This window comes from Calliopsis andreniformis, unplaced genomic scaffold, assembly GCF_051401765.1.
Source record: "Calliopsis andreniformis isolate RMS-2024a unplaced genomic scaffold, iyCalAndr_principal scaffold0030, whole genome shotgun sequence".
NCBI lineage: Eukaryota > Metazoa > Arthropoda > Insecta > Hymenoptera > Andrenidae > Calliopsis > Calliopsis andreniformis.
Window position 1 is genome coordinate 4,351,164 of NW_027480439.1, and position 14,144 is coordinate 4,365,307.

The window sequence follows — 14,144 nt, forward strand, 5'->3', positions numbered from 1 at the left end:
ATCGTCAATCCTCAGTCCTCAGTCCTCAAACCTCAATCCCCAACCCTCAGCCCTCATCCTCAATCCTCAATCATCAATCCTCAATCATCAGCCCTCAGTCCTCAAACCTCAATGCTCAATCCTCAAACCCAATCCCCAATCCTCAATCCTCAATCATCAATCCTCAATATTCAATCATCAATACTCAATCTTCAATCCTCAATCCTCAATCCTCAATCCTCCATCCTCAATCCTCAATCCTCAATCCTCAATCCTCAATCCTCAATCGTCAATCCACAATCCGCAACCTTCAATACTCAATAATGAATCTCCAATCCTAGATCCTCAATCCTCAATCCTGAATCCTCAATCCTCAATCCTCAATCCTCAATCCTCATTCTTCAATCCTCAATACCCAATCCTCAATCTTCAGTCCCCAAACATCAATCCTCAATTCTCAATCCTCAATCCTCAGTCCTCAGTCGTCAAACCTCAATCCCCGACCCTTAGCACTCATCCTCAGTCCTCAGACCTCAATCCTCAATCCTCAATCCTAAATCCTCTACCGTCAGTCCTCGTCCTCAATCCTCAAACCTCAATCCTCAATCCTCAATATTCAATCATCAATACTCAATCTTCAATCCTCAATACTCAATCCTCAATCCTCAATCCTCAATCCTCAATCCTCAATATTCAATCATCAACACTCAATCTTCAATCCTGAATCCTCAATCCTCAATCCTCAATCCTCATTCTTCAATCCTCAATACCCAATCCTCAATCTTCAATCCTCAATCCTCAATCCTCAATCCTAATTCCTCAATCCTCATTCTTCAATCCTCAATACCCAATCCTCAATTTCAATCCTCAATCCTCAATCCTCATTTCTCAATCCTCAATCCTCAACCCTCAGCCCTCATCCTCCATCCTCAGTACTCAATCCTCTATCCTCAATCTTCAATCCTCAATACTCAATCTTCAATCCTCAATCCTCAAACCTCAATCCTCAATCCTCATTCTTCAATCCTCATTCTTCAATCCTCAATACCCAATCCTCAATTTCAATCCTGAATCCTCAATCCTCATTTCTCAATCCTCAATCATCAACCCTCAGCCCTCATCCTCCATCCTCAGCACTCAATCCTCTATCCTCAATCTTCAATCCTCAATACTCAATCTTCAATCCTCATTCCTCAATCCTCAATCCACAATCCTCAATCTTCAATCCTCAATACTCAATCTGCAATCCTCAATCCTCAAACCTCAACCCTCAATCCTCATTCCTCAAACCTCAATCCACAATCCTCAACCTTCAATACTCAATAATCAATTTCCAATCCTAGATCTTCAATCCTCAATCCTCAATCCTCAATCCTCAATCCTCAATCCTCAATCCTCAATCCTCAATCCTCAATCCTCAATCCTCAATCCACAATCCCCAACCTTCAATACTCAATAATCAATCTCCAATCCTAGATCCTCTATCCTCAATCCTCAATCCTCAATCCTCAATGCTCATTCTTCAATCCTCAATACCCAATCCTCAATCCTCAATCCTCAATCCTCATTCTTCAATCCTCAATACCCAATCCTCAATCTTCAATCCTCAAACATCAATCCTCAGTCCTCAATCCTCAATCCTCAAACCTAAATCCTCTACCGTCAGTCCTCGTCCTCAATCCTCAATCCTCAATCCTCAATCCTCAATATTCAATCCTCAATACTCAATCTTCAATCGTCAATCCTCAGTCCTCAATTCTCAGTCGTCAATCCTCAGTCATCCATCCTCAATCTTCAATACCCAATCGTCAATCCTTAGTCCTCAATCCTCAATCCTCAATCCTCGTTCCTCTAACCTCAATCCTCAACCCTCAGTCTTCATCCTCAATCCTCAAACCTCAATCCTCAATCCTCAACATTCAACCCTCAGCCCTCATCCTCCATCCTCAATCCTCTATCCTCAATCCTCAATCTTCAATCCTGAATTCTCAATCTTCAATCCTCGATCCTCAATCCTCAGTCCTCAATATTCAATCATCAATACTCAATCTTCAACCCTCAGTCTTCAATCCTCAATACTCAATCAGCAATCCTCAATCCTCAATCCTCAATCCTCAATCATCAATCCTCAATCCTCAGGCATCAATACTCAATCTACAATATTCAATCCTCAATCCTTAATCCTCAATCCACAATCCTCAACCTTCAATACTCAATACTCAATCTTCAATCCTCAATCCTCTATCCTCAATCCTCATTCCTCAATCCTCAATCCTCAATATTCAATCCTCAATACTCAATCTTCAATCATCAATTCTCAATCCTCAATTCTCAGTCGTCAATCCTCAGTCATCAATCCTCAATCTTCAATCCTCAACACTCAATCTTCAATCCTCAATCCTCAATCCTCAATCCTCAATCCTCATTCTTCAATCCTCAATACCCAATCCTCAATCTTCAATCCTCAATCCTCAATCCTCAATCCTAATTCCTCAATCCTCATTCTTCAATCCTCAATACCCAATCCTCAATTTCAATCCTCAATCCTCAATCCTCATTTCTCAATCCTCAATCCTCAACCCTCAGCCCTCATCCTCCATCCTCAGTACTCAATCCTCTATCCTCAATCTTCAATCCTCAATACTCAATCTTCAACCCTCATTCCTCATTTCTCAATCCTCAATCCTCAACCCTCAGCCCTCATCCTCCATCCTCAATCCTCAATCCTCAATCCTCAATCCTCAATCTTCAATCCTCAATTCTCAATCTTCAATCCTCGATCCTCAATCCTCAATCCTCAATCCTCAATCCTCAATCCTCAAACCTCAATCCTCAATCCTTAATCCTCAATCCACAATCCTCAACCTTCAATACTCAATAATCAATCTCCAATCCTAGATCCTCAATCTTCAATCCTCAATCCTCAATCCTCAATCCTCATTCTTCAATCCTCAATACCCAATCCTCAATCTTCAATCCTCAAACATCAATCCTCAATTCTCAATCCTCAATCCTCAGTCCTCAGTCGTCGAACCTCAATCCCCGACCCTTAGCACTCATCCTCAATCCTCAGTCCTCAATCCTCAATCCTCAAACCTAAATCCTCTACCGTCAGTCCTCGTCCTCAATCTTCACACCTCAATCCTCAATCCTCAATATTCAATCATCAATACTCAATCTTCAATCCTCAATCCTCAATCCTCAATCCTCAATCCTCAATCCTCAATCCTCAATGCTCAGGCATCAATACTCAATCTTCAATACCCAATCGTCAATCCTTAGTCCTCAATCCTCAATCCTCAATCCTCGTTCCTCTAACCTCAATCCTCAACCCTCAGTCTTCATCCTCAATCCTCAAACCTCAATCCTCAATCCTCAACATTCAACCCTCAGCCCTCATCCTCCATCCTCAATCCTCTATCCTCAATCCTCAATCTTCAATCCTCAATTCTCAATCTTCAATCCTCGATCCTCAATCCACAGTCCTCAATATTCAATCATCAATACTCAATCTTCAACCCTCAGTCTTCAATCCTCAATACTCAGTCAGCAATCCTCAATCCTCAATCCTCAATCCTCAGGCATCAATACTCAATCTACAATATTCAATCCTCAATCCTTCATCCTCAATCCACAATCCTCAACCTTCAATACTCAATACTCAATCTTCAATCCTCAATCCACAATCCTCAATCCTCATTCCTCAATCCTCAATCCTCAACATTCAATCCTCAATACTCAATCTTCAATCATCAATTCTCAATCCTCGATTCTCAGTCGTCAATCCTCAGTCATCAATCCTCAATCTTCAATACTCAATCGTCAATCTTCAATCTTCAATGCTCAATCCTCAATCATCAATCCTCAATCCTCATTGCCCAACCCTCAATCATCAATCCTCAATCCTCATTGCCCAACCCTCAATCTTCAATCCTCAACCCTCAATCCTCAATCCTCAATCCACATTCCTCAATCCTCGATACTCAATCTTCAATCCTCAATCCTCAATACTCAATCCTCAATCCTCATTCTTCAATCCTCAATACCCAATCCTCAATCTTCAACCCTCAATCCTCAATCCTCAATCCTCAATCCTCAATCCTCAATCCTCATTCTTCAATCCTCAATACCCAATCCTCAATCTTCAATCCTCAATCCTCAATCCTCAATTCTCAATCGTCAATCCTCAGTCCTCAGTCCTCAAACCTCAATCCCCAACCCTCAGCCCTCATCCTCAATCCTCAATCATCAATCCTCAATCATCAGCCCTCAGTCCTCAAACCTCAATGCTCAATCCTCAAACCCAATCCCCAATCCTCAATCCTCAATCATCAATCCTCAATATTCAATCATCAATACTCAATCTTCAATCCTCAATCCTCAATCCTCAATCCTCCATCCTCAATCCTCAATCCTCAATCCTCAATCCTCAATCCTCAATCGTCAATCCACAATCCGCAACCTTCAATACTCAATAATGAATCTCCAATCCTAGATCCTCAATCCTCAATCCTGAATCCTCAATCCTCAATCCTCAATCCTCAATCCTCATTCTTCAATCCTCAATACCCAATCCTCAATCTTCAGTCCCCAAACATCAATCCTCAATTCTCAATCCTCAATCCTCAGTCCTCAGTCGTCAAACCTCAATCCCCGACCCTTAGCACTCATCCTCAGTCCTCAGACCTCAATCCTCAATCCTCAATCCTAAATCCTCTACCGTCAGTCCTCGTCCTCAATCCTCAAACCTCAATCCTCAATCCTCAATATTCAATCATCAATACTCAATCTTCAATCCTCAATACTCAATCCTCAATCCTCAATCCTCAATCCTCAATCCTCAATATTCAATCATCAACACTCAATCTTCAATCCTGAATCCTCAATCCTCAATCCTCAATCCTCATTCTTCAATCCTCAATACCCAATCCTCAATCTTCAATCCTCAATCCTCAATCCTCAATCCTAATTCCTCAATCCTCATTCTTCAATCCTCAATACCCAATCCTCAATTTCAATCCTCAATCCTCAATCCTCATTTCTCAATCCTCAATCCTCAACCCTCAGCCCTCATCCTCCATCCTCAGTACTCAATCCTCTATCCTCAATCTTCAATCCTCAATACTCAATCTTCAATCCTCAATCCTCAAACCTCAATCCTCAATCCTCATTCTTCAATCCTCATTCTTCAATCCTCAATACCCAATCCTCAATTTCAATCCTGAATCCTCAATCCTCATTTCTCAATCCTCAATCATCAACCCTCAGCCCTCATCCTCCATCCTCAGCACTCAATCCTCTATCCTCAATCTTCAATCCTCAATACTCAATCTTCAATCCTCATTCCTCAATCCTCAATCCACAATCCTCAATCTTCAATCCTCAATACTCAATCTGCAATCCTCAATCCTCAAACCTCAATCTTCAATCCTCATTCCTCAATCCTCAATTCTCAGACGTCAATCCTCAGTCATCAATCCTCAATCTTCAATACTCAATCCTCAATCCCCAATCCTCAATCCTCAATCCTCATTCTTCAATCCTCAATACCCAATCCTCAATCTTCAATCCTCAACCCTCAATCCTCAATCATAATTACTCAATCCTCATTCTTCAATGCTCAATACCCAATCCTCAATTTCTATCCCTAATCCTCAATCCTCATTTCTCAATCCTCGATCCTCAACCCACAGTCCTCAATATTCAATCATCAATACTCAATCTTCAACCCTCAGTCTTCAATCCTCAATACTCAATCAGCAATCCTCAATCCTCAATCCTCAATCCTCAGGCATCAATACTCAATCTACAATATTCAATCCTCAATCCTTAATCCTCAATCCACAATCCTCAACCTTCAATACTCAATACTCAATCTTCAATCCTCAATCCACAATCCTCAATCCTCATTCCTCAATCCTCAATCCTCAATATTCAATCCTCAATACTCAATCTTCAATCATCAATTCTCAATCCTCAATTCTCAGTCGTCAATCCTCAGTCATCAATCCGCAATCTTCAATACTCAATCGTCAATCCTTAGTCCTCAATTCTCAATGCTCAATCCTCGTTCCTCAAACCTGAATCCTCAATCCTAAGTCTTCATCCTCAATCCTCAAACCTCAATCCTCAGTCCTCAATATTCAATCATCAATACTCAATCTTCAACCCTCAGTCTTCAATTCTCAATACTCAATCAGCAATCCTCAATCCTCAATCCTCAATCCTCAACCCTCAATCCTCAATCTTCAATCTTCAATGCTCAATCCTCAATCATCAATCCTCAATCCTCATTCCCCAACCCTCAATCTTCAATCCTCAACCCTCAATCCTCAATCCTCAATCCTCAATCCTCAATCCTCGATACTCAATCTTCAATCCTCAATCCTCAATACTCAATCCTCAATCCTCATTCTTCAATCCTCAATACCCAATCCTCAATCTTCAACCCTCAATCCTCAATCCTCAATCCTCAATCCTCAATCCTCAATCCTCATTCTTCAATCCTCAATACCCAATCCCCAATCTTCAATCCTCAATCCTCAATCCTCAATTCTCAATCGTCAATCCTCAGTCCTCAGTCCTCAAACCTAAATCCCCACCCCTCAGCCCTCATCCTCAATCCTCAATCGTCAATCCTCAATCATCAGCCCTCAGTCCTCAAACCTCAATGCTCAATCCTCAAACCCAATCCCCAATCCTCAATCCTCAATCATCAATCCTCAATATTCACTCATCAATCTTCAATCCTCAATCCTCAATCCTCAATCCTCCATCCTCAATCCTCAATCCTCAATCCTCAATCCTCAATCCTCAATCGTCAATACACAATCCGCAACCTTCAATACTCAATAATGAATCTCCAATCCTAGATCCTCAATCCTCAATCCTGAATCCTCAATCCTCAATCCTCAATCCTCAATTCTCATTCTTCAATCCTCAATACCCAATCCTCAATCTTCAATCCCCAAACATCAATCCTCAATTCTCAATCCTCAATCCTCAGTCCTCAGTCGTCAAACCTCAATCCCCGACCCTTAGCACTCATCCTCAATCCTCAGACCTCAATCCTCAATCCTCAATCCTAAATCCTCTACCGTCAGTCCTCGTCCTCAATCCTCAAACCTCAATCCTCAATCCTCAATATTCAATCATCAATACTCAATCTTCAATCCTCAATACTCAATCCTCAATCCTCAATCCTCAATCCTCAATCCTCAATATTCAATCATCAACACTCAATCTTCAATCCCCAATACTCAATCCTCAATCCTCAATCCTCATTCTTCAATCCTCTATCCTCAATCTTCAATCCTCAATACTCAATCTTCAATCCTCAATCCTCAAACCTCAATCCTCAATCCTCATTCTTCAATCCTGAATACCCAATCCTCAATCTTCAATCCTCAATCCTCAATCCTCAATTCTCAATCCTCAATCCTTAATCCTCAGACCTCAAACATCAATATTCAACCCTCAGTCCTCGTCCTCAATCCACAACCCTCAATCCTCAGTCCTCAATATTCAATCACCAATATTCAATCTTCAATCCTCAATCCTCAATCCTCAATCCTCAATCCTCAATCCTCAATCTTCAACCCTGAATCCTCAATCCTCAATACTCAATCCTCAATCTTCAATCCTCAATACTCAATCTTCAATCCTCAATCCTCAATCCTCAATCCTCAATCCTCAATCTTCAATCCTCAACACTCAGTCTTCAATCCGCAATCCTCAATCCTCAATCCTCAATCGTCATTCTTCAATCCTCAATACCCAATCCTCAATCTTCAATCCTCAATCCTCAATCCTCAATCCTAATTCCTCAATCCTCATTCTTCAATCCTCAATACCCAATCCTCAATTTCAATCCTCAATCCTCAATCCTCATTTCTCAATCCTCAATCCTCAACCCTCAGCCCTCATCCTCCATCCTCAGTACTCAATCCTCTATCCTCAATCTTCAATCCTCAATACTCAATCTTCAATCCTCAATCCTCAAACCTCAATCCTCAATCCTCATTCTTCAATCCTGAATACCCAATCCTCAATCTTCAATCCTCAATCCTCAATCCTCAATTCTCAATCCTCAATCCTTAATCCTCAGACCTCAAACATCAATATTCAACCCTCAGTCCTCGTCCTCAATCCACAACCCTCAATCCTCAGTCCTCAATATTCAATCACCAATATTCAATCTTCAATCCTCAATCCTCAATCCTCAATCCTCAATCCTCAATCCTCAATCTTCAACCCTGAATCCTCAATCCTCAATACTCAATCCTCAATCTTCAATCCTCAATACTCAATCTTCAATCCTCAATCCTCAATCCTCAATCCTCAATCCTCAATCTTCAATCCTCAACACTCAGTCTTCAATCCGCAATCCTCAATCCTCAATCCTCAATCCTCATTCTTCAATCCTCAATACCCAATCCTCAATCTTCAATCCTCAATCCTCAATCCTCAATCCTAATTCCTCAATCCTCATTCTTCAATCCTCAATACCCAATCCTCAATTTCAATCCTCAATCCTCAATCCTCATTTCTCAATCCTCAATCATCAACCCTCAGCCCTCATCCTCCATCCTCAGCACTCAATCCTCTATCCTCAATCTTACATCCTCAATACTCAATCTTCAATCCTCATTCCTCAATCCTCAATCCTCAATCCTCAATCTTCAATCCTCAGTACTCAATCTGCAATCCTCAATCCTCAAACCTCAATCTTCAATCCTCATTCCTCAATCCTCAATACCCAATCCTCAATCCGCAATCCTCAATCCTCAATCCTCAATATTCGATCATCAATACTCAATCTTCAATCCTCAATCTTCAATCCTCAATACTCAATCTTCAATCCTCAATCCTCAATCCTCAATCATCAATCCTCAATCCTCAGGCATCAATACTCAATCTACAATATTCAATCCTCAATCCTTAATCCTCAATCCACAATCCTCAACTTTCAATACTCAATACTCAATCTTCAATCCTCAATCCTCAATCCTCAATCCTCAATCCTCAATCCTCAATCCTCAATATTCTATCCTCAATACTCAATCTTCAATCATCAATCCTCAATCCTCAATTCTCAGACGTCAATCCTCAGTCATCAATCCTCAATCTTCAATACTCAATCCTCAATCCCCAATCCTCAATCCTCAATCCTCATTCTTCAATCCTCAATACCCAATCCTCAATCTTCAATCCTCAATCCTCAATCCTCAATCATAATTCCTCAATCCTCATTCTTCAATGCTCAATACCCAATCCTCAATTTCTATCCCCAATCCTCAATCCTCATTCCTCAATCCTCGATCCTCAATCCACAGTCCTCAATATTCAATCATCAATACTCAATCTTCAACCCTCAGTCTTCAATCCTCAATACTCAATCAGCAATCCTCAATCCTCAATCCTCAATCCTCAGGCATCAATACTCAATCTACAATATTCAATCCTCAATCCTTAATCCTCAATCCACAATCCTCAACCTTCAATACTCAATACTCAATCTTCAATCCTCAATCCACAATCCTCAATCCTCATTCCTCAATCCTCAATCCTCAATATTCAATCCTCAATACTCAATCTTCAATCATCAATTCTCAATCCTCAATTCTCAATCTTCAATCCTCAATCCACAATCCTCAATCCTCATTCCTCATTCCTCAATCCTCAATCCTCAATATTCAATCCTCAATACTCAATCTGCAATCCTCAATCCTCAAACCTCAATCTTCAATCCTCATTCCTCAATCCTCAATACCCAATCCTCAGTCCGCAATCCTCAATCCTCAATCCTCAATATTCAATCATCAATACTCAATCTTCAATCCACAATCTTCAATCCTCAATACTCAATCTTCAATCCCCAATCCTCAATCCTCAATCCTCAATCCTCAATATTCAATCCTCAATACTCAATCTTCAATCATCAATCCTCAATCCTCAATTCTCAGACGTCAATCCTCAGTCATCAATCCTCAATCTTCAATACTCAATCCTCAATCAACAATCCTCAATCCTCAATCCTCATTCTTCAATCCTCAATACCCAATCCTCAATCTTCAATCCTCAATCCTCAATCCTCAATCATAATTCCTCAATCCTCATTCTTCAGTGCTCAATACCCAATCCTCAATTTCAGTCCGCAATCCTCAATCCTCATTTCTCAATCCTCAATCCTCAACCCTCAGCCCTCATCCTCCATCCTCAATCCTCAATCCTCAATCCTCAATCTTCAATCCTCAATTCTCAACCTTCAATCCTCAATCCTCAATCATCAATCCTCAATCCTCAATCCTCAGGCATCAATACTCAATCGCCAATGCTCAATCCTCAATCCTCAATCCTCAATCCTCATTCCCCAACCCTCAATCCTCATTCCTCAAACCTCAATCCACAATCCTCAACCTTCAATACTCAATAATCAATTTCCAATCCTAGATCTTCAATCCTCAATCCTCAATCCTCAATCCTCAATCCTCAATCCTCAATCCTCAATCCTCAATCCTCAATCCTCAATCCTCAATCCAGAATCCCCAACCTTCAATACTCAATAATCAATCTCCAATCCTAGATCCTCTATCCTCAATCCTCAATCCTCAATCCTCAATCCTCATTCTTCAATCCTCAATACCCAATCCTCAATCCTCAATCCTCAATCCTCATTCTTCAATCCTCAATACCCAATCCTCAATCTTCAATCCTCTAACATCAATCCTCAGTCCTCAATCCTCAATCCTCAAACCTAAATCCTCTACCGTCAGTCCTCGTCCTCAATCCTCAATCCTCAATCCTCAATCCTCAATATTCAATCCTCAATACTCAATCTTCAATCGTCAATCCTCAGTCCTCAATTCTCAGTCGTCAATCCTCAGTCATCCATCCTCAATCTTCAATACCCAATCGTCAATCCTTAGCCCTCAATCCTCAATCCTCAATCCTCGTTCCTCTAACCTCAATCCTCAACCCTCAGTCTTCATCCTCAATCCTCAAACCTCAATCCTCAATCCTCAACATTCAACCCTCAGCCCTCATCCTCCATCCTCAATCCTCTATCCTCAATCCTCAATCTTCAATCCTGAATTCTCAATCTTCAATCCTCGATCCTCAATCCTCAGTCCTCAATATTCAATCATCAATACTCAATCTTCAACCCTCAGTCTTCAATCCTCAATACTCAATCAGCAATCCTCAATCCTCAATCCTCAATCCTCAATCATCAATCCTCAATCCTCAGGCATCAATACTCAATCTACAATATTCAATCCTCAATCCTTAATCCTCAATCCACAATCCTCAACCTTCAATACTCAATACTCAATCTTCAATCCTCAATCCTCTATCCTCAATCCTCATTCCTCAATCCTCAATCCTCAATATTCAATCCTCAATACTCAATCTTCAATCATCAATTCTCAATCCTCAATTCTCAGTCGTCAATCCTCAGTCATCAATCCTCAATCTTCAATCCTCAACACTCAATCTTCAATCATCAATCCTCAATCCTCAATCCTCAATCCTCATTCTTCAATCCTCAATACCCAATCCTCAATCTTCAATCCTCAATCCTCAATCCTCAATCCTAATTCCTCAATCCTCATTCTTCAATCCTCAATACCCAATCCTCAATTTCAATCCTCAATCCTCAATCCTCATTTCTCAATCCTCAATCCTCAACCCTCAGCCCTCATCCTCCATCCTCAGTACTCAATCCTCTATCCTCAATCTTCAATCCTCAATACTCAATCTTCAACCCTCATTCCTCATTTCTCAATCCTCAATCCTCAACCCTCAGCCCTCATCCTCCATCCTCAATCCTCAATCATCAATCCTCAATCCTCAATCTTCAATCCTCAATTCTCAATCTTCAATCCTCGATCCTCAATCCTCAATCCTCAATCCTCAATCCTCAATCCTCAAACCTCAATCCTCAATCCTTAATCCTCAATCCACAATCCTCAACCTTCAATACTCAATAATCAATCTCCAATCCTAGATCCTCAATCTTCAATCCTCAATCCTCAATCCTCAATCCTCATTCTTCAATCCTCAATACCCAATCCTCAATCTTCAATCCTCAAACATCAATCCTCAATTCTCAATCCTCAATCCTCAGTCCTCAGTCGTCGAACCTCAATCCCCGACCCTTAGCACTCATCCTCAATCCTCAGTCCTCAATCCTCAATCCTCAAACCTAAATCCTCTACCGTCAGTCCTCGTCCTCAATCTTCACACCTCAATCCTCAATCCTCAATATTCAATCATCAATACTCAATCTTCAATCCTCAATCCTCAATCCTCAATCCTCAATCCTCAAACCTCAATCCTCAATGCTCAGGTATCAATACTCAATCTACAATATTCAATTGTCAATCCTTAATCCTCAATCCACAATCCTCAACATTCAATACTCAATACTCAATTTCAATCCTCAATCCTCAATCCTCAATCCTCAATCCTCAATCCTCAATCCTCAATATTCAATCCTCAATACTCAATCTTCAATCGTCAATCCTCAATCCTCAATTCTCAGTCGTCAATCCTCAGTCATCAATCCTCAATTTTCAATACCCAATCGTCAATCCTTAGTCCTCAATCCTCAATCCTCAATCCTCGTTCCTCTAACCTCAATCCTCAACCCTCAGTCTTCATCCTCAATCCTCAAACCTCAATCCTCAATCTTCAACATTCAACCCTCAGCCCTCATCCTCCATCCTAAATCCTCTATCCTCAATCCTCAATCTTCAATCCTCAATTCTCAATCTTCAATCCTCGATCCTCAATCCACAGTCCTCAATATTCAATCATCAATACTCAATCTTCAACCCTCAGTCTTCAATCCTCAATACTCAGTCAGCAATCCTCAATCCTCAATCCTCAATCCTCAGGCATCAATACTCAATCTACAATATTCAATCCTCAATCCTTAATCCTCAATCCACAATCCTCAACCTTCAATACTCAATACTCAATCTTCAATCCTCAATCCACAATCCTCAATCCTCATTCCTCAATCCTCAATCCTCAATATTCAATCCTCAATATCCAATCTTCAATCATCAATTCTCAATCCTCAATTCTCAGTCGTCAATCCTCAGTCATCAATCCTCAATCTTCAATACTCAATCGTCTATCCTTAGTCCTCAATCCTCAATCCTCAATCCTCGTTCCTCAAACCTGAATCCTCATCCCTCAGTCTTCATCCTCAATCCTCAAACCTCAATCCTCAGTCCTCAATATTCAATCATCAATACTCAACCTTCAACCCTCAGTCTTCAATCCTCAATACTCAATCAGCAATCCTCAATCCTCAATCCTCAATCCTCAACCCTCAATCCTCAATCTTCAATCTTCAATGCTCAATCCTCAATCATCAATCCTCAATCCTCATTGCCCAACCCTCAATCTTCAATCCTCAACCCTCAATCCTCAATCCTCAATACACATTCCTCAATCCTCGATACTCAATCTTCAATCCTCAATCCTCAATACTCAATCCTCAATCCTCATTCTTCAATCCTCAATACCCAATCCTCAATCTTCAACCCTCAATCCTCAATCCTCAATCCTCAATCCTCAATCCTCAATCCTCATTCTTCAATCCTCAATACCCAATCCTCAATCTTCAATCCTCAATCCTCAATCCTCAATTCTCAATCGTCAATCCTCAGTCCTCAGTCCTCAAACCTCAATCCCCAACCCTCAGCCCTCATCCTCAATCCTCAATCATCAATCCTCAATCCTCAATCCTCAATCCTAATTCCTCAATCCTCATTCTTCAATCCTCAATACCCAATCCTCAATTTCAATCCTCAATCCTCAATCCTCATTTCTCAATCCTCAATCCTCAACCCTCAGCCCTCATCCTCCATCCTCAGTACTCAATCCTCTATCCTCAATCTTCAATCCTCAATACTCAATCTTCAATCCTCAATCCTCAATCCTCAAACCTCAATCCTCAATCCTCATTCTTCAATCCTGAATACCCAATCCTCAATCTTCAATCCTCAATCCTCAATCCTCAATTCTCAATCCTCAATCCTTATTCCTCAGACCTCAAACATCAATATTCAACCCTCAGTCCTCGTCATCAATCCACAACCCTCAATCCTCAGTCCTCAATATTCAATCATCAATATTCAATCTTCAATCCT